The 24,560-nt window shown below is 37.6% G+C and overlaps 1 protein-coding gene across 1 annotated transcript in view; it reads left to right on the top strand.

Moving 5' to 3' along the window:
• pcdh15b (protocadherin-related 15b) overlaps positions 1–24,560 on the top strand; it is a 302,478-nt gene that overhangs the window by 47,629 nt on the left and 230,289 nt on the right. The gene's annotated exons all lie outside the window — the stretch shown is intronic.

Here is a 24,560-nt window from a genome sequence, read left to right as displayed (position 1 = left end):
TTCCCCTAATTTACTTTCATAGTTTTTTTTCCCTTTTTTTGTGATTGGATGGATAGTTCAGCTTCATCCTCTCACTGAAGTTGTAAACAACCAGCAGCTTGACATGAAGTGAAGGCGAGGCCCTACGCAATGTGCGTAGTGGGCATATAGGGCCAACCGACTCTGGTTTTACAAATAATTTACTGCTTTCTGGAGGCTTGTCTACATAGGCGCACATATTCCCACTGTGCTCAAACTACTACAGAAGCTGTGTGAGTCAGCACACCCTGTCTGTTCCCATACACAGAAACCTCACTCTCACCAAACATGTGATGTTTCAGGCAGGGCTCGAGCTGCACACACGAGTCATGTTTCTCTGGCTAGAGTCAGCGAAATTATACGACTGAGGACGTTTTGCTTTTTGCCAACTGCATTGTCAAACCTGGACATGTACCTTTCCTCTTGCTGTGGAAGCAAAGGCAATGCTTCTTCATTCCCTCCCGCACCTCTCATAAAACCAAACAGCATGTTTGATTGGATTCACATGACACACGGTCCACACAGACCACTGTAGTCTTGCGTCATTCTGTAGTCCATGTTATACCCATCGTAGGAACCTCGGGCCTAAGCTTGATTTCTCTATGGCCAGAATGAATAGGATTTTTGAAAAAATCGCCTCTATCACACCCTGTGTTAAATAAAAATGTTTAGAACTGGCTATGTTTTGTCCTGCATACATTTTTCTCTTGAATATCTTTGGATCCTCTGAATTACAAGGTCTTTAAAGAGTCTTAATAATAATAATATTAATAATACTACATACAAGCTAATGCTGATGTCATTAATCTACATGGAAATAAGTCGGGCTATGGCGTTGCTCTGACTGATTGTGCTACCTTATCGAAATGTCCTACCAAAGCGCATTTTTTTAGTTATGTCTGCAAATAAAACCTATAGGCAGGGTATTTCCATAGCCTTAAATTCTTAAAAATTTTCTACCAGTGTTAAAACTCTTGTTCAAGTTCTTCCATTCCATCGTAAACGATGCAGAAATTGTGATTAGCTACTTCAGTCTTAGAAATTAGTTGTATTTTCTGCTTCTCACGATCACAGTAATCCCAAATACATTCAGTGATGTTGAGGTCTGGGCTCTAGGGTGGTCAGTCCATTGCTCTGAGAGCATCAGAATCTTCTTTGTGTGATTTGCAAGCATTCTTCTTTTTTGTCTATTTCCTTTTCTCAAGAGCTATTTGACAGCTTCAGATACTTTCAGAGTCATAGTGTTGAGTTGTCTTCTCACAGTAAGGATGAACAGAAATACCTGTCTCTTAAACATGAAAGCTTTAATTACTGTTTATGTGGTTAAGTTTTGATGGACAACCAGGTCTTGCATGGTTGTTAGGACTCTCACTGTTTCTGTATCTTTTAATCATTTTTTAACTTCAGCTTTGGAAACTACTGTTGTTTCACTTGCTTTCCTCATGTTCCCTCTGCTTATGCAGCTGGATTATGTTCAGTCTAATCTCCTCAGAAATATCTCCTGAGAAATGAATACCTTGTATTTAGTGGCATTTTTTTGACTGGAAATGAAATAAATGAAGTACGATCACTGACTTTTGCAAAGTACTGTAAATAGTACATTTGTCTGTAATGCTAATTCAAGTAGATTTAATTCAGATTTCTAAATTTTACAGTCGTTTATATATCGACATTGGCAGAAATGTACATGAAAAATTACATGTTGGCTACAACAGCTGATAACAGATAGAAACAGAAAGACCTTAACAATGGCAGCAGATATTGCAGCTTAACTAGAGATGAAATCTGTAATGTCTGAAATACAAAATGTGTGTACGGAAGTCAGGCTCATGTTCACATGCCAGAAATGATGCACTGTTTATCACAGTTTGTGCATAAAACTCTATACGCTGTATTTTGCTTTTGTGTAGTTGATTAGGTGAATTTTATCAGTGTGCGTTTACGAAGCCTATAATGTAGAAAAATATAGCTCAGTGATTGGGGAATGCTATGCATATTAAAATATCTGAAAGGTTTTTGGTAGCCCTGAGTGTCATGTGAGTGAGCTCCAGGCATAACCTGCCTGAAAACAGAGCTGTGGGCATGGCCAGTAAATTGCCAGACAACTTTAGGGACTGCAATGAAATCCTTATGATTTCTGTGCTATAGTAAAACTACTTAGTCAGTCGTGCCAGACAGTGATTCAGTCATGCTTGCCCCATCCTCCAATTGTTAACCTGAACTCACAAACATACCAATCTATACACAAGTGATTTATTGTAAAATGAAAAAAATCCAGTTTCTTGTAAGTTATTTATTACATTTATTTATATTATGAAGCTAAATATGGTGTTTTTTAGTTTGTGTAATGCAATAAAGTTTATATTTTCCACTTTCAGATATTATTTTCTATTGTAAAGTTTATAGAAACCTTGAATTAATGGCTTCATCATATAAATGAACTCTTATTCTCAAACCACTTGAGCAGGTAATTCATCATAAGGAGTGCTCTTTATGTCCAAAGGCCTCCACCATTGCTGCTCGATGAATCACTGTGAAGAAGTGGTTTTACATTTGAGCTGACGGGTTTATTGGTTTTAATTATCTGTTATTTGCACCGCAAGTTATAGAGTGCCATGTGCCATTACTTTTGATCTCTTTAACACCTTTCTGCATTTTGGTCAAGGTTTAGTTGTTTCTGTAAATAGATGGAATTTATACCAACTTGACATCAGAATAGGTTCTTTTATCGCTTGTGGTTACATTTAATCCAGTTTCAGTATAATAATAATACTATGGATTCAAGCTTTTATGCAAAAGTCAGAGGTCTTTAAAGAAATGTTTGCCTGGCCAAATAGAGGAAAATGACTTTTCTTTGGCAAAGTTAAACTCAGCTCCGAGTTGGAGGAAGCCTTTTTATTTTAGGCTTGACTGTGTTTAATCTTATTTGTGCAAAGTATTGAGATTTAAAAATGCATCCAAGGCCTACCGTCAGTCGTGATGTGCAGTTACGTTAATTTTCAGTAAATGTGGCCATTAAGTACGAGATATTCGTTTTTCAGTGGCAGAAAAGCTATATCAAATTTGTCAGTATTTAATTTGTCCACTGTTTACCTTTGTGCACACTACTGCCACTTTAACTATTCTATTCTCCCATAAACCAATTTATAAGACTAAACTTTGAAGATGTGAAAAAATATCCCTGCAGATTTCTTTGAAAAACTAAATGCAGTTCTCCTGAAAAAAATGTAGGCTGTAATAAAGGCAAATCGTAAACGTGCTAAATACTGAAACCAAACTGATATATTTTGTTGTTGAAGCCTCTGTGTATTATTGTGTTAAATATATTTTTCACTGCCCTGCAATGGACTGGCGACCTGTCCAGGGTGTATCCTGCCGTCCGCCCAGTGACAGCTGGGATAGGCTCCAGCACCCCACCGCGACCCAGAAGGATAAGCGGTTTAGATGATGTATGTATGTATGTATGTATATTTTTCACGTTTTTTTCAAGACAATGAAACTGAATAGCTTGTACTCAATGGCTTTTCTGACTGGAAATTAAATGCGTAAATACTTTTTTACACCGTACTCTAGGTTATATGCACCTGCCTTTATTTGTAAAATTATTACTTTTTATAATAATGCTGTTTTTCTTGCATTATTATTTATAATTGAAAAGAAAAAACATCTATTTTCAGATAATGTAATTTTCACTGAAACTACTTTGAAGGTCATTTCTGAAAAGCAGTAGCTCAAGTTAAAGTCAAGGTAATGACAAAATAGCATGGACGTGACATCCTCAGCCTCTTCACCATGGCGTTACATTTGGCAGCCCCTTAGCTTGCCCCGACTGATTAATAACAGGCTGAAAATAACTTTTAAATATGTTTCCTCGTGGCTGCAGAGAGGCGTGCAAATTTGTTTATAAGGTCGTGTTTGGAGAGACAAATAGGCAGTGTAGGTTCACTCTTTCAGACAGATGAAGACGCAAAGGACCGGCACATCTGCCTGTTGCATAACTCATTTCCACGTAGGGATATTGGATCTCATGGAGGCTTTCTTGCTGTGTCTGGAAGAGAAACTGCCAATTATGGTGTAGTTGATTACTCTGCAGTGAGGCAGAGGGGTCACTATGCATGTGTGTATGTGAAGAGCAGACAGGACTTCCTAGCTTTGGGCCTGACAAAAGCTCTCCAGCTTACAGCTCTGTTTACATAATGAAGAGAACATTTGGTCTCATTTGCATATTTTGCTATATTCATGCTTATTATTGCTGACATAAAATAGTGAAATGGTAAAATAATAACTTTATAGTAGAAGCACTTCAAGGGTTGTTAACAAGATTTTTTGTTTTTTTCAGTTGGATTTCACTCAATTATCTCTTCAGTTTAGTCGTGGCCACTTCCACACCTAATGAGATCTCCCCATCACATGGTGCTACCAAGCTGGAAGGGTGAAAGTTAGCATGTGCTTTGTCTGAGACGTGAAGCGGCACCACATCTTTTGGAATTGCAACGTCATTGGACTAGTGATGGGAAGTTCAATTCGTTTTACAGAGTCAGTACTTTGTTTTGATGAACGTCCAATTCAGTCGATTCATTTTTGTTCCAGGAGTGGGGGTTGCTGTGGAGCAGACCAACTCAGTAGATCCAACCTGTTCTCTCTAAACACAGGGCTATGGGAGTGATTTAAAGGCAGTGTACAAAAGTGCACATAGAAACAGAGTTTATGCTGCAAAAGAAAACCAAAACCACTCTTAACAGCTCTCATTATCTGCTGTGTATTTTAGACCACAGCCTTAGTCATTGCACTGAATTGGTACGTTTCAGAAAAAAAGGAAGTCCAATATGAATTGATTCTACTTCTGTGGATTGTTCTCTTAGGTAGTACTGCTTTTGGTACACCACTGTCACTTAACGTTATGCCTATTTTCTTCTTGTTTTGTCTGTAAGTATGATATATTTAGTAGTTAATTAAGTGTTAGAGCACCTGGTGCTTTGACAGACACATTTACCTTTACTTTCAGCGCTTATGTAGGTTTAAGTAGAATGTTAGAGGATCCGTTTGATTTATTTGAGTGATTTTCCAAAGAGTATCTCTTCTGTAACCAGTAATGGGATTTCAGTACTTCTTGCACCTCTGCTTAGCACTTATCTTGTCTCAGCAGTTTTGCCATTTTGTCTCATCCGTTGCGCTTTTCATTCACGCAGCTGCGCATTGGCTTCCCAGGAAATGACCAGAGTTATGGCGCTGAAAAGGCTTTTATTAAAAAGGAACAATTTTATATCAATTGGGCAAGGCACATAAAGTGTCACCGGAAGATGAGACCCTATAAAAGACTGTGGGATCAAATCTCATTTCTTCATTTCTCTCACCCCCCCCCCACTTCTTAGCAGCAGGGACCGTGACGTGGTGATTATTATATCAGTCCTGCACTACATTTCTCTTCAGTGCAACTAAGCCTGTGCCAGGTGTGGAGGACGGAAGGAATAGCCGCTGTTGATTGACTTGAGGATGGAGGTCGATGCTGTTTGGGGAATAGATTAACTGTCAGGCCATCATGAAGTATCCCCCGTACTGACCTGGAGAAGAGGTTCAGTGGCCAGCAAAACCAGGCCAGGTCAGCGTGAAGGTCCCCTTGAGCTTTCACAATAGAGAAGACAAAGGCGAAGAAAAGAGGAGCTTGACGGATAATTAGCGCCATGGACTCAAATGACAATCAGTTGTGACATTAGGAGGGGTGTCGTCCACTATTGATTTGTGGGGATGGAATGAAGAGGATGAGTGTAGGCCTTGAGCTGATTGGAGAGGCCCTGGAGCTTCTGGAGGACTCTCGAAAGATGGACTGAGCTGCCGAGCTTTGGGTGTCAGGCTGAGAGTTGCAGAGCCAATGTGCTTTACTGCCAGGCTTCCTTGTGCCTGTTCTTGCACTTCATTTAATCTTCATCAGTCTATGCTCTTCCCTAGATCTCATTAAATGGCCTGCTTGCTCTCTGATCCTCCTCGATGTGTTCAATTAGAGGCACAACGCTGAACTGGCTACTGGGTCCAAAGAACATTTGCGACATTTGGGCCAGCACCTGGTTAATTAAAAGACACTTTGAGAACATTGCACAGATGTACGTTGCAGTACAAATTAGAGTCAAAGCTCAGAATCAGCTTTTGATTAACCCCTGAATCCAGGGGTTCAGGATCTGCTGACCTACAGCGTTTAGTTCCAACCTTAACTTAAATGATTATTCAGAGGGGATTAGCTTTACATGAGAAGGTATGGTAATGTTAAAATTACTAGAGCATCTCTGTGATCCCAGTCAGATCTTTTGATATCATTCCCGTTTTATGAACTGCATGTTTCCATGCATCAAAATAAACAGTAGCACTTTACTGTAGTGTTCATAAGGCTGCATGACATCTGCTTAAGCTGTACATGTATAAACCTACCTGAACATTTATAAAGGCTTATTCTTCTAGGTATTGTCTGACATAAAAGCTGCTTTTGTCAACTTGGTATGTCAAGACATAAAACCTATATCAGGAGGCATCAGAGTGATGTAATCGGATGTCATTGATGATGCTTATTAGGTGATAATTGCTGTGTTGGGAAGCTGACCGAGAAAGGATTAATTGGTCATTAATTATTATTATAACCCCATTATTATTAAAAAAAATATATTTTTTCTGTTTACAAGAGAGAGAGAGGTTTATTCTCTCTACTATAAGGTTAGTTCTCTCTATTGTGCTTTGTAATGGTAGCTTTATGTAACCCGTGGCTCTTCCCCTTCAACTTATTTTACTTTGCAGTTTAATTTCAGTATTTTTCATTCAGCATAAGTGACCTGGTGGGTTTAGATGAGTTCAATTATAAAGACTATGAAAATATAATACTATATGGTTTTAAAAAGGCATCTATAGCTGAATTCCAGAGTGACATCGCTATAATCAAATCAAATCAAATCAGATTTATTGTCACATCACAAGAGTACAGGGACACAGGTGAGTGAAAAACTTGAGTGCGAGTTCCACAAATTATGCAGAGAACAGTATTTACACATAGATAAACAAAACTATAGATAGGATAGAAGAATAGATAAAACCAATTTAACTAAAATATATACATATAATCTTACACAATAACTTAAAAATAATAATATTGCACCGAGACATATAATATTGCACTGGGAATGTAGAGTGAGTGTAATCAACTATATACTATATATAGTAATGGATATTACAATGCTATGTGGATGTGCAAATAATCACACTAGGTGTGGAGGTAGAAGATGGTACAGTAGGTGGCAGAGTATTTAGTAAAGTGCAAGGTAACATAACAATGGAAAGCACATTTTTTAATATACAGAGCACATGGGCATGGCTTTGGAAGCCGCTTTCAGTGTGCTGTTTCTCCAGCATGGAGCACTGTTAGCATCCAAGTCACCATGAGCATCACCAGAAGGAATCTCACAAATGCATATGTTGGCGGTCACAAATTAAAATTCCTTGTAAAAGAAACTGTTTATAAGATGTTGGGTTAATCAGTATATTATTAATATATTATTTAATATGTGCTTTTTTAAGGTTTTCAGTAAAAAAGTTAATCTTCAAAAATAGCATATGTACCAAGAACAGAATATGAAGTGTGTGTTTGTGTGCGATGTGTCTGTGGAGTGTGTGTATGTTTGAGTGGAGTGCAGGGGGCCTTTTAACTTTGTAACTTGGTGTTTTTCACAGTGAAATAATGCCAATGTGACATAGCTTAAATCTTATAATTCGTAAAATTAAATTCAGTTTATCTATAGGCCAAAGAAAATGCCCACTTTTTTTAACCAGGCTGACATGGCAAGCAGTGTCATAGTAGCCCTATGTGTACACTGTGACATACACTGAGCTGCAAGGTTTGTGTCATCTCAGAACAGAAAGTGTCATGACTCATTTAGGTTTGTCAGTTGTGTATTTAGGTGTCCTGTAGTCTTATGAACACTGCATTACAGTAAAGTGTTACCAAACGAAGCGTAGAAATACCCTCTTCCAATATTGGTCCATATTCCCGTTACGGATTTGTACATAATCCCGTCAGAGATTTTTTTGCAGTTTTTCTAAAGTATGGTAGCACTTATGACACCAAACATTTAAACTTGTACTGCAACTTAAAAAAAAATATTACACAACATAACGAAACCCTTGATTTTATGTTGCAATTGGTTGCCTGTAAACTCCCTAGCTAATGACTTTGCTAATTTAATCCCTAAAATATCTTAAATCCATTTATGGTGGAGGGATACACACAGGGTGTTGTGAGGCAAAATAGTCAGATTTACCAATTTTACCAATTTTTCAGATTTACCATTATTTTACCATTATCAGCATTAAATATAAAAACTCAGAAGACACATGTAGGTTTATTGGTAGTTTTGGATAGTTGATAAAATTACCATGTTTGTGTTATAGATATCACTACCCCTGAATACTATCACCACCACCGTGAACAAATCTGACTCAGTAAGTTTCTCTAGAACGGAGCATTTCATATTAAACAACTCTGAATGACTCTGTTTACATCTCAAACATTGAATTATGCAGACATTTTGAAAATCGGTGGAGTTCACTTTTAAGTAATTTCAATTAATTCAGATGCAAGTGAATATTAGTGCAAGAACTAAACTGTCCAACATGGCACAAACCCAGGGTTGGAGTTGGGAACCCCTGCCTTAATTCTTAATTTGCCCACAAATGTCCCACTGTAAACCCTAATAAGTTTAGTTTACTTAAACCGTTTGATAAAATTTTTTGCAGTTTTGAAACTCCTTTTTTCAGTTGTTTTTAATTGTTTCAGTTTAACAGACAGTGTACATAGTTATGACCCAAACTGTAGTGTTGAGGTAACTTGAGTTTGTACTGTCATGGTTAGAATAAGTAAAACATCTAAAATGAATCCAAACATTTATATATAGTGTAACAATTATAGGTAAAATAAAAGTTGTTAAACACATATGAAGGAAAAATAAGAGCTAATTAACAGAAATCAGCAAAACCGCTAAGAACACTTGGAAAGCCCAGCCCATATTCTTTTTATTAATTATAATAATTTGTTTAATTAGTTTGTTCTTCTCACAAAAATATGTACACTTGAAGATTCATCTAGATAGTACAAACTTGCTCATATTAAACGATAACTAGTAGTGAGAAATGATTAATTATAACTGTCTAAGTATAAATAAAATCAGGTTTACAGTTTTGTAGTAGCTGCCGTGATTTTGGACATGCAGTATAGAAAGTTGGAAAAAATCCCTTTAAAAAAACGTGAGAAAAAACCATGAGAAAGTATAGCGCACAACTTTGTTTATCAAAATACTTAAATAGAAAGTGTTTAATTTTAATGTATTTATTTTGTGTGTGTAAAAAACTAAGGATAGATTAAGTGGAATCATGTAATCATGCTAAGGTCAGTATGGTGGCAAATTTGTTGTTGTCATTTCCAACTTGCCTAGTTATGATTGTCATTAGTAACATAGACTATCTCAGTAGCATAGCGTTTAAACAGCTTGAACTGGTAACATAATGTTCATAAAATTTAGTGTTATTTTCTTTTTTTTGCTGCATTTCAGATATTTGAAAATATTTTTTTTTCCTCCAGTATATTAAATACAGCAAATAAACAGTAATCATGCATTAAAATGTGCACAAGTGTGCTGTTTGTAGAGAGTTCTTTGTCATTTCTCTTTTATCTTGAGGTTGTTGACAGCTCCATTATTTCATTGGGCTTTTTAAACTATGCCTCAGGAGTGCACGGTTATATTGCATAATGAGCTGCTGTTTTAGTAAATCCAATGTTAAACTGAGTACACAAAAACCATTTAATTTGTCCACAGGCGCCTGTACCGTTGCATATGACTGCACATACTCTAACTCAGCTCTGTAATGAATAATTTACCTATTTGGACAAAAAATGAGCAGAACAGTTTTCTTGTAACTTTTTTTAAGGAGCACAGGTTGAACCTTAATCAAGGTCTTATTTCTTATTCAGTAAAGCTCAAATAAGACACTTATTAATGCAAATTATTGAGCATCAGGTATCACCTAAATCCATTCAAGGTTCTAGGTAGCATTCAGTTGCCTTCTGGAGTTTATTGCTTTCGAGCTAGCACTTAAAGCACTCATACTTAAAGAGGTGATCTGTATTCTAAAGTGCTTTCTTAGTCATCACTAATTAGATGCTAAAAAGCACTAAACACGCTTTCAGTAAGTCAATTTGCAGCAAAAATGGAATACTTTTCATGGTATTGTGGTTGCCAAAACGATTGAATACTTATTCCACAGAAGAGTTCAGTCACTGTAGAATACAGAGCACACCTTGAAGTATTAGTGACTTATTAAACTCTTATTAAAGCTCTGAATAAACTGCACTTGACTACCTAAGACCTGCAAGGAGAAAATGCAACCGATTATACAGTAATGAGATCTGAATTAAGGTGTTTCATTCATGTTAAGTAATAAGCATAAAATGGTCTTAACAATATGTTGATCGTTGTATTAGTTGAATTATTACAACTAATAATGCAATTTCGAGCAACTTTCACTTAACAGGCTTACAATTATGTACTAATACATGTATTAGTGAACAGTGCTTAATGCACATTGAATTAACCATTTAGAAGTGTCTAATTTGGGCTTTATAGAATAAAGAAAACGACTTAGTAAACCTCCAGTATGTGTTTTTTTTTAAATAAAGTGTTACCCAATTTCTTATTATGCTGCACAACATTTTTGCGAACATTCTGTAAAGCTTGTCTGACCAGACTACAGCTACTACGAAAGAATGCTTTTGTGAACAGAGCATAGATAGTTCAGTTGCCTGTATATGGGTCCAGACTCTCATAACTAAGTAACTTATAGATTAGTTTTGTAGTAGTTGGTGAACAATTCATAACAGTTACTGAATAATAAGCCTGCATTTCAATGGGTTAAAATCTGCCTGCGGCTACTGTATAGGTCACCTACTCATCCTGTGTTCCAAATTACTTCAACCTTTCGACTCAAGGCCTAGAACACAGTGTGGTTGCGGTGTGGTTCCATGCAGGGGTTCATATTTGGTCCTACTGACCGTGTGAACCATCTCCAGCTCCACAGCCGGAGACAGCAGCACTGCTCTGCAGCTCAGCGGCAGTGAGAATAAACGTGTGTTCCCAGCCTGTCTGTAAGGCTCTGTGCCAAGACAATGCCCCCTCTTTCCTCTCCTCACTGACACTTAGCCATGCAGGCCGGCTATAGGCCTAGGCAAAGCGCCTGGCTTAAAGGAATAGTTTGACAAAAAATCTAATTTATACCATCTTTCTCTCGCCCCAAATGTAGTTGATCTGAAAGCAGCCAAGACATTTGGTCCCTAATGCATGAAACACAACACATGATTTACTGTAATGTCATTTCCTTTTTCATTTTCTCATTTAGAAATGAGGTAAACTGACCTGTTTTACTGTTTGTGTGATACCTCCTGAACTAGCCTCATGGTAAATTTCACCAGTAAGAAGACGATGTGCAATGATCCAACCTAGGTGTCCCAGAACCATCCCAAAAAATATTTTCAGCAGTCCGAAAGTATGATTGACCATCTGAAAAACCCATTGATAATGTAGTAAGATTTTTACCTGATAATGTAATTCCTTATTACATTTTTGGGGAATTTATTACATTTTCAGGTTTGCTATATGTATTGTTGTTGCATTGGAAATACGTGAGGTCATGTGTTGGAAATTTGTTTATTACATTTGAGTTGATCCGTTTTTTGCTCAAATATGTTTTCAAAATGACATGGATGGTGTAATATTTGTAATAGAAGTAACCAAAGTTCTCTCACAAGGCTTTGGTGTTATACACAGAAATCAACCCAGCCTCAAGACAAAGTCTGACAAGAGTTAATTATTCTTTCAGAAAAAGCCTACACTTTTAAGTCTGGTATGACTGGTTCTGGTTACTGTAACTGTAACTTGTCTTGTCTGCACAAAGCATTAAAGTTTTATAATAAACAGATGAAAGAAATTATATTTATGATAAAAGAACAGGATTTTTTAGTAAGAAAAACAGGCTAATGGAAATTAGCATTATGCTAGCAGTAGAAATTCCGTGAAAAATGTAGCTGGCACTTTCCTTATTTTAGGACTGTTCGGGATGTTTTACAGATGTAAAGTGTTAACTTTATGCGCACAAGTTAATCATCTCTGAAGTGTCCCAAATTTTTATTGTCCCTGGGATGGCATTAGACTGGAGCCCTGGATGTGGATTGAATGATCTTTTGTTCAATGTTTACCAACATGTTTGGTCACTCATGCAAGTCATCAACAAATTATTCACACACAACTGTTCTGTTGAGTAACCAGCACAACTGTTCTGTTGAAAAACGCTCAAGGCCTTCTAGGCTTTCTCTGAAGGCCTAATGATAGGGAAAAATACATCTGTAATGTGTGGTATATTTAATGCCTGCAAGTGCTGTACTTATTCTCTTATTTCACTGTTAGGTTTTGGTTAGTTGGGTTGCCTGTGGTGTCTAGGAAAATATAGCCAAGCTAGCTCTTCCATTGGTTAGGCCTTCAGGAGATGGACAGAAGACCTTACATTTAAGTACTAACATTTTGAGTTCACTTTGAGAATTCAGTAAAGAGTAGTTTTAAAATGGCTTTGAAAGAAACAAAATTTACAGTTTTTCCTGCAGTTTTTGTCAAGTGCTGAGTGCATTAACACTACATTAGCTAACAGTGGAGGCTGTACTTTAGCCTGGCTAACTGTGAATTGTTTACTTGCTTCAAAACGGCACTGTATTACTGAATTCTGTGACTTATACAACTCAGTAATTAAAAAACACTTATGAGTGTTACTTTTATGGTATAACAACCATAATACCATACTCGTCTCTTGAGAAAGATCTATCCAGTTTCTGTCAATATTCACATATGATATTTCAATGAGAATACAGGAACATGACTAAAAGCACACTAATTGAACCTGTTCAAGTATTTGTGTTACATTTTTTTTTGTGCCACACACTCCCCTACCATTATCTGTAGAACATCTGTAGAACTTTAATGAATTTGGCAGACGTTCTTATCCAGAGCGAGTTACCATTAAACCATGTTACGTAGGCAGGCGAATGTCATGTTGAGAGTTGAGAGGGCTGTGATAATACCCACTATGCTATTTCAAACTCTGTCTTTAAAATGTCTTCAAAAATGTGCAAAAGTACAGACAACACTGGCTACTCCTGTTCTTAGCTATGCGATGGACTTTTGTACATGTTTATAGATAGCAGCATGTTAGCGTAAGAAACAAGCAAGTGTGTTTGAAATTACTTAAGTTTGGCGAAGTTTAAGAGATGGTTCAAGCATACAGCATTTGCACAGTGCTTATTGTTGCTATTTACTATGTGTTAGCTACTTGTTTTGCTGAACTACTCCTTTAAAAGTGTCTCATTAAAGACATCCACTGCATATAATTATGGTCATAGTTTTTGTTGATTTTTTTTTTACATTTTCATCAAGGTTTGTTTTGTTTTTTTACATTGAGAAGCATTCATATCCAGCTGGTGTGTGTTTTGAGGTGTACTGATGAAAGAGCACCGGCTTGTTGTTGTGTAACATCAACAGTTTTAAAGTAACAGAACTGAGGCTATTATGCAAGGTTTAAGCTAAACTTTTTGACTTGGACTTCACATGGTTCTTTGGCTGATTTGAAGTGACATCAATTCCCTGTAAACAGCTCCTACAAGCCCCTGGATGGATCACAGCAGGGTCAGGCAGTGTGGTCAGACACAGCCTCCCGACTAGCCCAGACCCCCTGGGGCTAAGCAGCTATGCTGAGCTTCAAGCAGCCAGGGTAGATAGTTATTAATATCATCTCTGAAGTGTATGGACCAGTAGTTATATCCACTGGTTGCGGTTATTAAAAGAGCTGACTTGAAGCATCAGCATGACCCTTAGCACTTTAAGAGTGGCTTTCTAATGCCTTCACCCCTTAGAAGTTGAGTTATTACTTCCATTTCAGTCTACTATTGTGTAGTTCAGTTACATAGTAAATTTCACAATTAATTACATTTACATTTGCATAATTCAATTGGGCACACTCAGAAAAGATGGTTCTTCAAGGGTTCTTTAGTAAAGAAAACAGTTCTGTATAGAACCATGAACACTCAAATAACCCTTTGCATAATCAAAGGGTTCTTTGCATCATGAAATGGTTCTTCAATTTGAGCTATTGTCACAAGCCTGACATCGAAACAATAGCAGAACTCTTTTTGGTGCTATATATAACCATCTACAGCACACTCTCCATCAGTCAGAACAGTGCTTTCACCATGCAAAGAATCCTTTAATCATGCAAAGGGTTCTTTGAGTGTTCATGGTTCTGTATAGAACCATTTTCTTTACTAAATAATCCTTGAAGAACCATCTTTTTTAAGAATGTAGAGATGTAAATAAATGTATTAAGAATGGTTTGATGTGAAATGGTTCATTTTAGAGAAAACCATTGATTCAGACTTTATTTACAGTGGTGATGATAGGAACCAGGGGTCACAATGACCACAACACAGATATAGCCATTTTATTTACTGTCAAAATGACCAGTGAACCAACATGTTTCCTTAGTTTTCGTTTGTAATGTTAGTACAACAGTGGTGAACCTGAAAAAAAAAGTTTTTTTGGGGGCACCATATGTGTTTCTTCCCCGTAAAAGGATTTTAAACATATGTATTAGGCCAAAATCTCCTATCGTAAAGTGATGGCCCAGGCATCAGGTAACATTTTCATTGTGTTTGTATTCGTTGTGTAGTAGTGTTCTGTCAGATAGCTTTGAGAGTCACTAAAAGCTTTGGATGTCTGGTTTCTGTCACCACTGCCATAAACAACTCTGACTCAGCAAGCTTCTCTACAACTTCATCCCACTCGGAATGATTTTGTTTACATTTTAATGATTGTATTAACCGACAAAGTCAGTGGAGGTCCCCGTCAATATCAAATTATACCATGCTTTTGTCATATCTAATGATGAAAGTTTTGATTTCATATAGCTGACTTTTACACAAATAATATATATGATAAAGTAATGTTGAGGGTGTTCTGAGAAAGCCTTCCAATTTCCTTGGTTCCAGCTGATTGCAATTTGATGTTTTTTGATTTTTGTTGCTCTACATCCATTTGATGTTCTTCCTTGGAGCAATTTTACGCTCAGCAGACCGTGTGGTAGTGGCATTTATGCTCAGACTATATACTTTATCCATCCAGGCGATACAAACAGTCAGCTGGTTAATATGTATTATACAATCCTGGGATCATGTTTTGGCTGAGAGTATGAAATTGAAAGTGTTTGCTATAGGGATTTATTTAAAAGAATAAATTTGCAGAAGGGCTGCATCTTTTTGGTCACAGTGAGGTCACAAAGAGGTCATGACAGTTTTTTAGCATGTTTGTGTTTGTCCTCTACATCACTTGTGTTGACCACATTTGTAGACAAGTGTCATAAATAACAGTTCATACCTCTTATCGCATATTTATGATATGAATCTTCTAGATAAAGTTGGCAGTAAGCGAGATTACGATATTAAAAAAAGTAGGGGTGGACGAAATGTACAATATTTCTGTATATGAGTAAAAATAGATGAACTTATAGTAAAATACTACTTGAGTAATAGTACAAAAATACTTAAATATAAAAAAAGCACTTTTGTTATTAATATTATAGAGATATTATAGATCTTTTATAATATTTTGACGAACAGCTTGTTTTAAGAGGCCTATGTGGCTACAGACGTGAAAAACATGTTTGTATCTGTAGCCTCACAGGTCTACTTGAAGTACTTTTACTTTTGATACTTAAGTACATTCATAAGCAAGTACTTTTGAACGTAAAGTTGAGTAGAAATCTAAATAGAATACCTGTACATTTACTCAAGTAGTATTTTATCAAGAGTACATGTACCTTCGCTCAAGTACAGAAGTGCTGTACTTTGTCCATCCCTGAGAAAAAGTCGCACTGTTATATATTTATATATATGTATATATGTAGACCAGCGCAACACACACTAACACACAGAAATACAAAGTGCACCTATATAGTAAGTGGAGCTGATAAAATGAGCGTAGAAACAAGGACATAATGGTCATAATGTTATGCCTGATCAGTGTATATAGACACACACACACATACACACACACAAACATGTATATGACAGAAGACACTTATAACAGGCGGCAAGATTTTCATGTCAGTCAGGGCCCTAATTGCAGTTCGGTATGCTTACATTTTGGTGAACAAGTAATGTTGTGATTAAAGTTTGACCTGCACTATTTCGACGAAAATGATTTAGGTTTGCAGGTTTTATTTAATTTTTTTTTTCTTCCCTCAAAAACCCTGAATTGTAAGATGGAAGGTGTAAATGAAGTCATTCAGAGTGGTTTGATTTGAGATGCTCCATTCTAGAGAAACTTGAGACTGAGACTGGATTGCAAGTGGTAGTGATAGGAAACTGACATTCGAAGTATTTAATGCCTCTAAATGCATACTTACAAAGTTATTACAGTTATTGTAGACATTGTGACCCCTGGGTCCTGTCACCACCACTGTAAAAAAATCAGAGTTGGTAAGGTTTTATACTATCCTCTATTCCACACCAAAACACTCTCAACCTCTCTACATCTCAACCATTGAATTATTGGTAAAATTCAATGGCATGCTCCACAGTGTATGTAAATAAAATAGTAAAACAGTGTAGTAAAGGTCATACATATTGTTTCCTTGACGTTTTTGCATAAACTTTCTTTCTTCTCAGAAAACAGTCAATATATATTGAGCGTTCTCAAATCATTAGCATTGCACACTGTTCTGTCAACACTGGACTGCATTGGAAGTTCCGAGGCTTGCTGTCATATATAAATATATTATGTATTAATATACACTTGCTCAACCGTGGAACCAAGACTTAAAAAGACTCTTTGTCCCTGTGTCTTTCATGTTTCTTTTGTGGATTTGTTCATACGTTATTTTCTCCTGCCAGAAGCCCGCACCGTCAGAAGTGTGTTATACAATTCCGTTCCATATACACCATCCTTTTTTCAATTTTTCACATAGAGGCCCAGCAGTCCACTGTAGACATGCTGAGAAATAAAAAGTCCACCAAACCGACCAGGTGCTACCGCTGCTACTCATAATGGAAATCCCACCTGAGTGAAATTTTCTGATCAAAGCCCTTTTACAGACATTTAATTTTTGTCCTGCTGTTATCTCCCATTTCCTGAGCGACGCCTCACAATTTGTCAAAGCCATTTGAAAATCTTTCCCCATTGATCCAAGTGCCTCTTCTGAAGAGTTGAGGCGGTCTAAACCCGCTCTGATGCTTTCATGGACGGGTCGGTAGAGCTAAACCCCCTCAGGCAACCTCTCTGAGTCACCATATGGGTACAGAAGAGAACAGTATTACTGAGACAAATGACTTTGTCCCTGTTGCTCACCATTACCAATCTCATCCTGCAGCCAGGCCATTTAGAAGAGAACTCGTTATAACTTTTTATAACTTCTGAAGTATATGCTGTGTGCCAGATGTACCCGTGTGCCAGGTTTCCTGTGTAAATAGAATGTGGTCTGCCTAAAAAACTGTGTTTCGTGTATGAAACTGGTGTTTCCCTCCCTCATACCTGGAGTACTGTGCATACATTTAGAGACCACCCTTTCATTTCTGAAATTTAAAGTCAAAATGACCATTAAGTATAATTCAATCTTTTTGTTAGAAAAAGCATGAAACTTATATTTAACAGAAAAATACTTAAAATACTCCAAGTATAATATCAGATCTTTGAGAATTCCCCAAGACCACGCTACTTTTGTGCACCCTACTGCCACTGTAACTCTTCATCCTTCCATCCTTCCAAAAACCAATGACTTATAGCTGTGTCCTGTCAACAAAAGGTGTTCTAAAGGTGTCACTAACATTATGCCCCCCTTCAAAGAGACATGACTGAAAATATATGTCTCTGATGAGATTAAATGTAAGATAATCCACCTGAGAGAAGAAAGAACTCCTACGAACCGTAGACCTGGTAGAAGTGTCACCACCAGATAAACATCTTTAAGCATCTTAAGTTTCCATCCTTATGAAAAAATTAAGCTCCCCTCTTGCTTCAAATCTGAAAAAATCTGCAGATGTTTTTGTCCATCCTTCCATTGTGAGAGGACAGCTCAACGCTATGGGTCTGAAAGTATGTATAGCTGTCAAGAAACTATTTCAGAGAAAAGGAAATAGATATAAAAGAAGAACATATGCACTGAATCTTGATGATCTGAGATGTGGAGTATGTTTTGGGATTACTTTGTAAGAAGTTTAAAGTCTAGCAGTTTACTGATATTGTAAAAGCAGCCTGACAAAGCACTGCAGTGGCAGATTTAAACCCATTTGTTGGCTAGTGCTAGTAGCTGACACCTTTGATTAGACACCTCAGTACAATAATGCTACAACCGCAGCTCTCTCGTCGTTCCTAGGCGTAAGTGTGTCAAACCTGTACTTTGTGCGGTTTGTCATTCTTCTGATTGTATGGTCTGGCCCTCACTGTCCTCATTCACAACATATAAAACATAAAAACATTAATATGTTAAATATCTAAATATTAAAACAAGCCAACAATTTCCCATCAGCTAACCTAGCAAGCCAAGTTAGCTGAGTTAGCTGTCCATGTTAAAGTAACTTACACTGTAAGTCAAAAATGTAATTTATGAAGAATATTATATATCCTTTTATATACTATTTCCTTTTTTCTTGTACAGTGAGTGAAGCGCCTTACTTCCATGTTTTGAAACAACCGGCAGGCTCGAATGTGTTTTTACCTGCTTTGTTGCGGCTTCCTCTGAACAGAATCAGAGTGTGAAAAGGGCCCATTGCACAAATGCTTGATCGAGTGTCTTGTTGAGTTTCATGTCCTTCTTAGAAAGTGACAAACTCCACACAGCTTACTTATAGCCTTGTAAACTGCTGAGGATGAAGCAGATTAGTTTAACACAAATCATCTAGGATTTTGTGAGCTTGTTTCGGATTCAGTCTGGCATTTCCCCAGTTGCAAAACATTTCTTCTAAAGTCATGATGTCAGTGTCAATCTAAAAAGCTTCAGTCAGCTTCAGCTTCCTCCTTCAGTTTTCACGCCCTGATCATATCCTGCTCATTTAATTATCCTTAACTACATAGTCTGTGAAAAAAATGAAAAATTCTTGGAGAAACAGCTCCCAAATAGTGTAATTCCACAGTAATGGCTGCACGTGTGAAAGCTGATGAGATGCAGGGCATTTTTTTTTTCAAAAACTAGACACCAACACAGAAGTCCAGACAATTGCTCCTTTGGACTCGAGTCCTTCTTCCTGTAAGCAAGCTTTGGCAGCATAAAGAGGCTTACTGGGAAGACTATGCTGGACTCCAGAAAGCATTGACAGGAAGAGCATGCAGGCTTGAGCTTGGCTGCCAGCTGCACAGGGATTGGCCATTGTATGGACAAAGTGACAGTGGAGTGAAATGAACAGAGAGGATGTGAAGACGTGTGGGGAGAAATGAGTCCACAGGCTGCCTGCCCAGCACAGGTGCAGTGCCAGCTTGCTGAGGTCTGGCCTGACACAAGCCAGCTGCCAGAGGACCTCCTAGACTGGGCTAGATGTGTGCTGGGTGTGAGCTTAGCAGGACTGTCCAGCTGTTTGGAACGCTCATGGATGGGACTCCAAGCTCTGAGGTCATGTTGTGTGTGTTTGTGTTGGGCTTTTTGGGGAAATGTTGGAATGATTTCACATGTCACTTAAAAATAAAGGTGCAAAAAAAGGGTTCTTTGAAGCTATACCATAGAGGAACTACTTTGCAAAAAATCTGTAGTGTTTCTTTTTTTGAAAATTTCAGTTTGTAAATGAGAAGTATGAAGTTTTAAGAACTTCCATATAATGTAAAGGTTCTATATGAGTTGATGAGTTCCCTAGAACTGCACATCCAAGCAAAGAACTATTTAGGAACCTTTATTTTTGAGTATTATCCTCAATTTAAGTGAGGCTGTGGACCAGTACAGTAGTATTCATTAAAGCAGTGTGTGGTCTGCTGGGAAGCGTCATCAGCAGTAAAGATAAAGGCCATGACATTATTTTGAATTTCAGCTTTTTCACACAGCATTTAACATTAGCATTTTAAATTAAATACAACCAGAAACTGGCTAAGGCATATCATATACATCAGGACTGCAACAAAGCATCAATCAATTTAACAATATCAGTACTAAAAAATAGTTGGAAACAAATCTATTCTAGTACTAAGGTTATATTCGCAAAGCTGTTTTTCCTTGTTCAGACTAAAACAGCATTTTACGCATCATGAAAAAATGAGCTTTGGGAAAACGTCCACCTTGGTAAAGATTTTTCAAACTCTTATCTTTTTGAAAGTGCTGGCCAAGTGCGCCTGGACAGCACTGTTTTGCTGTGTTGAGCTAACACCGCTGATAAACAGGTTGATTCTGTGGAATAGAAGACCTTGAGTTGTTGTCTGTGTGTGTGTGTGTGTGTTTTTGTAAATATGATTTAGAATATAAAGTAGATGTTTCATGTTTTAAAAAATGTTGTGCAAAAGGAGAAATAATGCATTTTTTATGTTTATTTTAATAAGATTTTGAATATAGTATTAAATATTTAAAGTTAATTATTAACAAACTAAAAAATACACTGGTTCCTGATTAATCAGTAATGGACATAAACATTATTATCTGCAGCCCTAGTGTGTGTGCGTGTGTGCACGTGCGTAAAATATGAATGCTTCATATGACCATTTCAACTGTAACGGCTACTCAAACACTCATTTTCAAATCATACACACAGTAGGTTAAAAAGAACCAATATATAGTAAGGAACTGCAGATACATAGATTAAAAAAAGCAATGACAGCTGGAAAAGGCCATAACAGCTGGAAAATGACAGTGTTGTAACTTGCAGCATTTTTTTTTTTTTTTTTAATTTTTACCCGATTTTTCTCCCCAATTTAGACGTCTCCAATTCCACCCGCTAGTTAGGACTCCCCCAATCACACCATGCTATCAACGCTAGGAGGGCAAAGGCTAACACAGGCTTCCTCCGAGACCTGTGATGCCAACCACCGCTTCTTTTCGAACTGCCGCTCACGCAACGTCACTGGACAGCCGAACGCGCTCGGAGGAAAGCGCCAACCGCCAGATCTGTTACGTCAGCTAACAGACGCCTGCGCTGACTAGCGTCGCGCTGAGTGATGGGGGGAGAAGGAGGGGCATCCTACCCACCCAGAGAGAGCGAGGCCAATTGTGCTCTCTTGGACTCCCGGCTACGGATGGCTGTAGCATCACCAGGGATCGAACTCACGATCTCCTGATGATAGGGCCAACGCTTAGACGGTCGGGCCACTCGGGAGCCTGCAGCATTTTTATTGTCTTCGATAATTTCAGCTGTCATTACAGATGACTTTATAGCGTTGCATGAAAGTTCACCATGTAAACCCATCCTAAGATCACTATGCGCAATGCCAGGTGTTGGCTGGAGTGATGTAAAGCAGTGGAAAGAGGTGGAGTGATGAATCACGCTTCACTATCTGGCAGTCTGATGGACAGTCTGGGAGTGCTGGAGGCCAGGAGAATGCAACCTGCTGAAATGCATATGGCCAACATCAACATTTGGTGGAGGAGGGATAATGGTCTGGGGCTGTTTTTCAGAGTTTGGGCTCCTCTGGTCCAGTGAAGTGTAATGTTAATGCTGCAGCATACAAAGACATTTTAGACACTTATATGCATCCAAATCTGTGACAGCAGATTGGGAAAGGCCTTGACCTTTTTCCTTCATTACTTGTGCACAAAGTGAGGTCCATAGAGACATGGTTTGCTGAATTTGGTGCGGAGGAACCTGCACAGAGCCCTGACCTCAACCCCACTGAACATCTGTGGGGTGAATTTGAATGTCACTTGCAAGCCACGGCTTCTCATCCAACACCAGTGTATGATCTCACAGATGCTCTTTTGAATGAATGGGCACAGAAGTTGCATCACTTGCGGGATGCTGCTTTATGACACTTTATAAATGGAATAAACATAAGTCTCTTTATTTTAAGGCCCCTTATATCCATACAATATTTTATGCCATCTTGTGATTACTGGCATAGTCTGTACATGAAAATGTAAGAACAGGCTTGTAAATACAGTTTTCAGTGCTTCTGTATGTGTTATGAAGTCCCTATGTGGATAGCCTTCATGTAGAATGTTACTGCTTCATTTATTTAGAATATGCCTGTGTATGAATTGAGAGGTATAGAATGAGAGTGTGAAAGTAGGGTAAATTCCATGTGCCTCATTCACGGAGAGTTTGCAGCCCTCAATAATAACGGAATGAATATAGTTATCAATAAATAGGTCTCAAATATGTTCACCATAAACGCAGTTGCAGTGAAGTGGTTTTTACAAAGTTGGAGATCACTGACCACTGCTGACTGTTAGCTACATTGCTAAGCAGCTGAGCACTTGCAGCAAAATGTGTACCCAAGTCACAATGAGATTTGAGATATTAAATAGTTTTGTTTCCTTTTCTTATAAAGTTACCATTTTGGAGATACAAGGTTTTCTTCCGACAGCAGTGATATGCTAGTATGTATGTGAGTCTGTGTGTAATGTCTGGGTGTAGTGTGAGAGATGTCCTTTGTTACATGATTTGTGACAGATTTTAATTCTCTAAACATTCCACCATTCATTTCTTATAGGAAAAAAAAGTTTGAATGAACACTTTACGAAACCTACATGCAGTCGGTCTCAAAAGCACACTATTCAAAGAGCACTATTCTTGTATAGGCTCTGTGATCCTGCAGAGTTTTGTGGTACTCAAGATTTGTAACCCATAAAAATTGTACAAAAAAATAATAAAAAAACATAGAGTAGTAAAAGAAAGAGCAGTAGCTTTGTCAAACCAACTTAATTACTGAATACAGTTTACAGGTAAACTGCAAACAATTGTAAGTAAGTATGTAAGACAATAAGTTCACGTCACGCAGTTGACAGTGTGACAGTTTTTTTCAGGAATGAATGTAATAGGCTTTTGAGAATGAGACTTTCCAGAATTGAAATGTTGAGTTGTGCAGCTTCAGTTCCCTGAAATTTCTCAACAGAGAGCAGTAAGGTGTTAAGAAGCGTGAAGGCACTGCCTAAAGGTGACAGGTTGGTGAAAGGGCTGTGCACAAACACAAATTCAATGCATTTACTTCCTTTCACATCAAACTTAACCACTCAATGTCGAAGCTTCTCTAAAGCTTCTGGAGGAGCTCTCTACATAACATAAAACCAACTGATTAGTGTTAGAAATATGAATGGTTAGAAATCTAGCTAATGTGATGTTTGAGACATTAACCCATAGAAGTTCTTGAATTATTGTTAGTTGTTATTACTGTGCTATGCAGTGTGATTACCAAGTGTAAATTATGTAACTACATTTACTTTAGTTTTTCATTCTGTATCAGCAGATTCAAGTCTGTCAATTTTGCTAAAGACAAGACATGGCGAAAATGTAAAGGATGTTTATTTTTATTTCTGCCAAAGAAGACTGTATGCTAGAGATGTCACGATACACATATTTCTGGGCCGATGAAGATGTCAATATTGAGACCTTGAGTATCAGCCTATGCTGATACCGAATTGATATTTTTATGATACTGTTTGGAGAATCCTGACTGTTTTTAGACTGAAGAACCTCATGGAACTCATGTTTCGCAGACTACGGTTTTCCACAAGGGGGCGTCATTAGCAGTCAAATAGCTTTTGATGCTCAGTGCTTGTCTCTCTGCTTGCAGCAGAGACACACTATTTTAATAATCATTTATCACTTCTAATATTGTAATTGTAATATTCGACAGCTTTATCCAACATTACATTTTACGTCCACATCATGCAGCCCTAAAACTCACTGAGCAGCACTGCATTATTCACCTGATTTTTGGCAGATTTTTACTGCATAGCATAACCATTTACACATTTCTCTGATGACTGCTTAATTGATGGTGGCTGTTTATTTTACTTTCCATAACTGGTATGGCCAGAAGAGTGGCCATGGTTCATGCTAGGGTGGCCCTGGAAGGCTATGGCCATCCCTTGGCTACGCTCCTGGCCATAATGTCAGTGTTTTATTTTACTGCATTTGTAATACTATACAATTAAATGTTCTGTTTCTCTGTACTGCTAATCCAGGTAGTTGTAGCCCCAATTTTTACAATCTGTAGTTTATGTATCTGCATTGGCACATGAAAAATATTGGCTATCAACATCTGCTCACAGCTGCCATATCTGTGCATCCCCAACAAATTACACCATGCTTTTGTTATTGTGGATGATAACCATTAGTTTTAAGAGCTAAGTAGAGCTATTGTCATTAATGAATGGGCTCTGTTGCAGGCAGTTAACAGAGGTTACCTATTCAAATGTTCTAAATTGATCCAGCATAAGGCTAATGCCAAACACTTCACAAAAAATGTTTATTGGCTGACGTGGATGGTGTTTTTCCAATGATTTTGCATGTGTGTATG

This window comes from Colossoma macropomum, unplaced genomic scaffold, assembly GCF_904425465.1.
Source record: "Colossoma macropomum unplaced genomic scaffold, Colossoma_macropomum, whole genome shotgun sequence".
NCBI lineage: Eukaryota > Metazoa > Chordata > Actinopteri > Characiformes > Serrasalmidae > Colossoma > Colossoma macropomum.
This window is presented reverse-complemented; position numbering and strand designations above follow the sequence as displayed.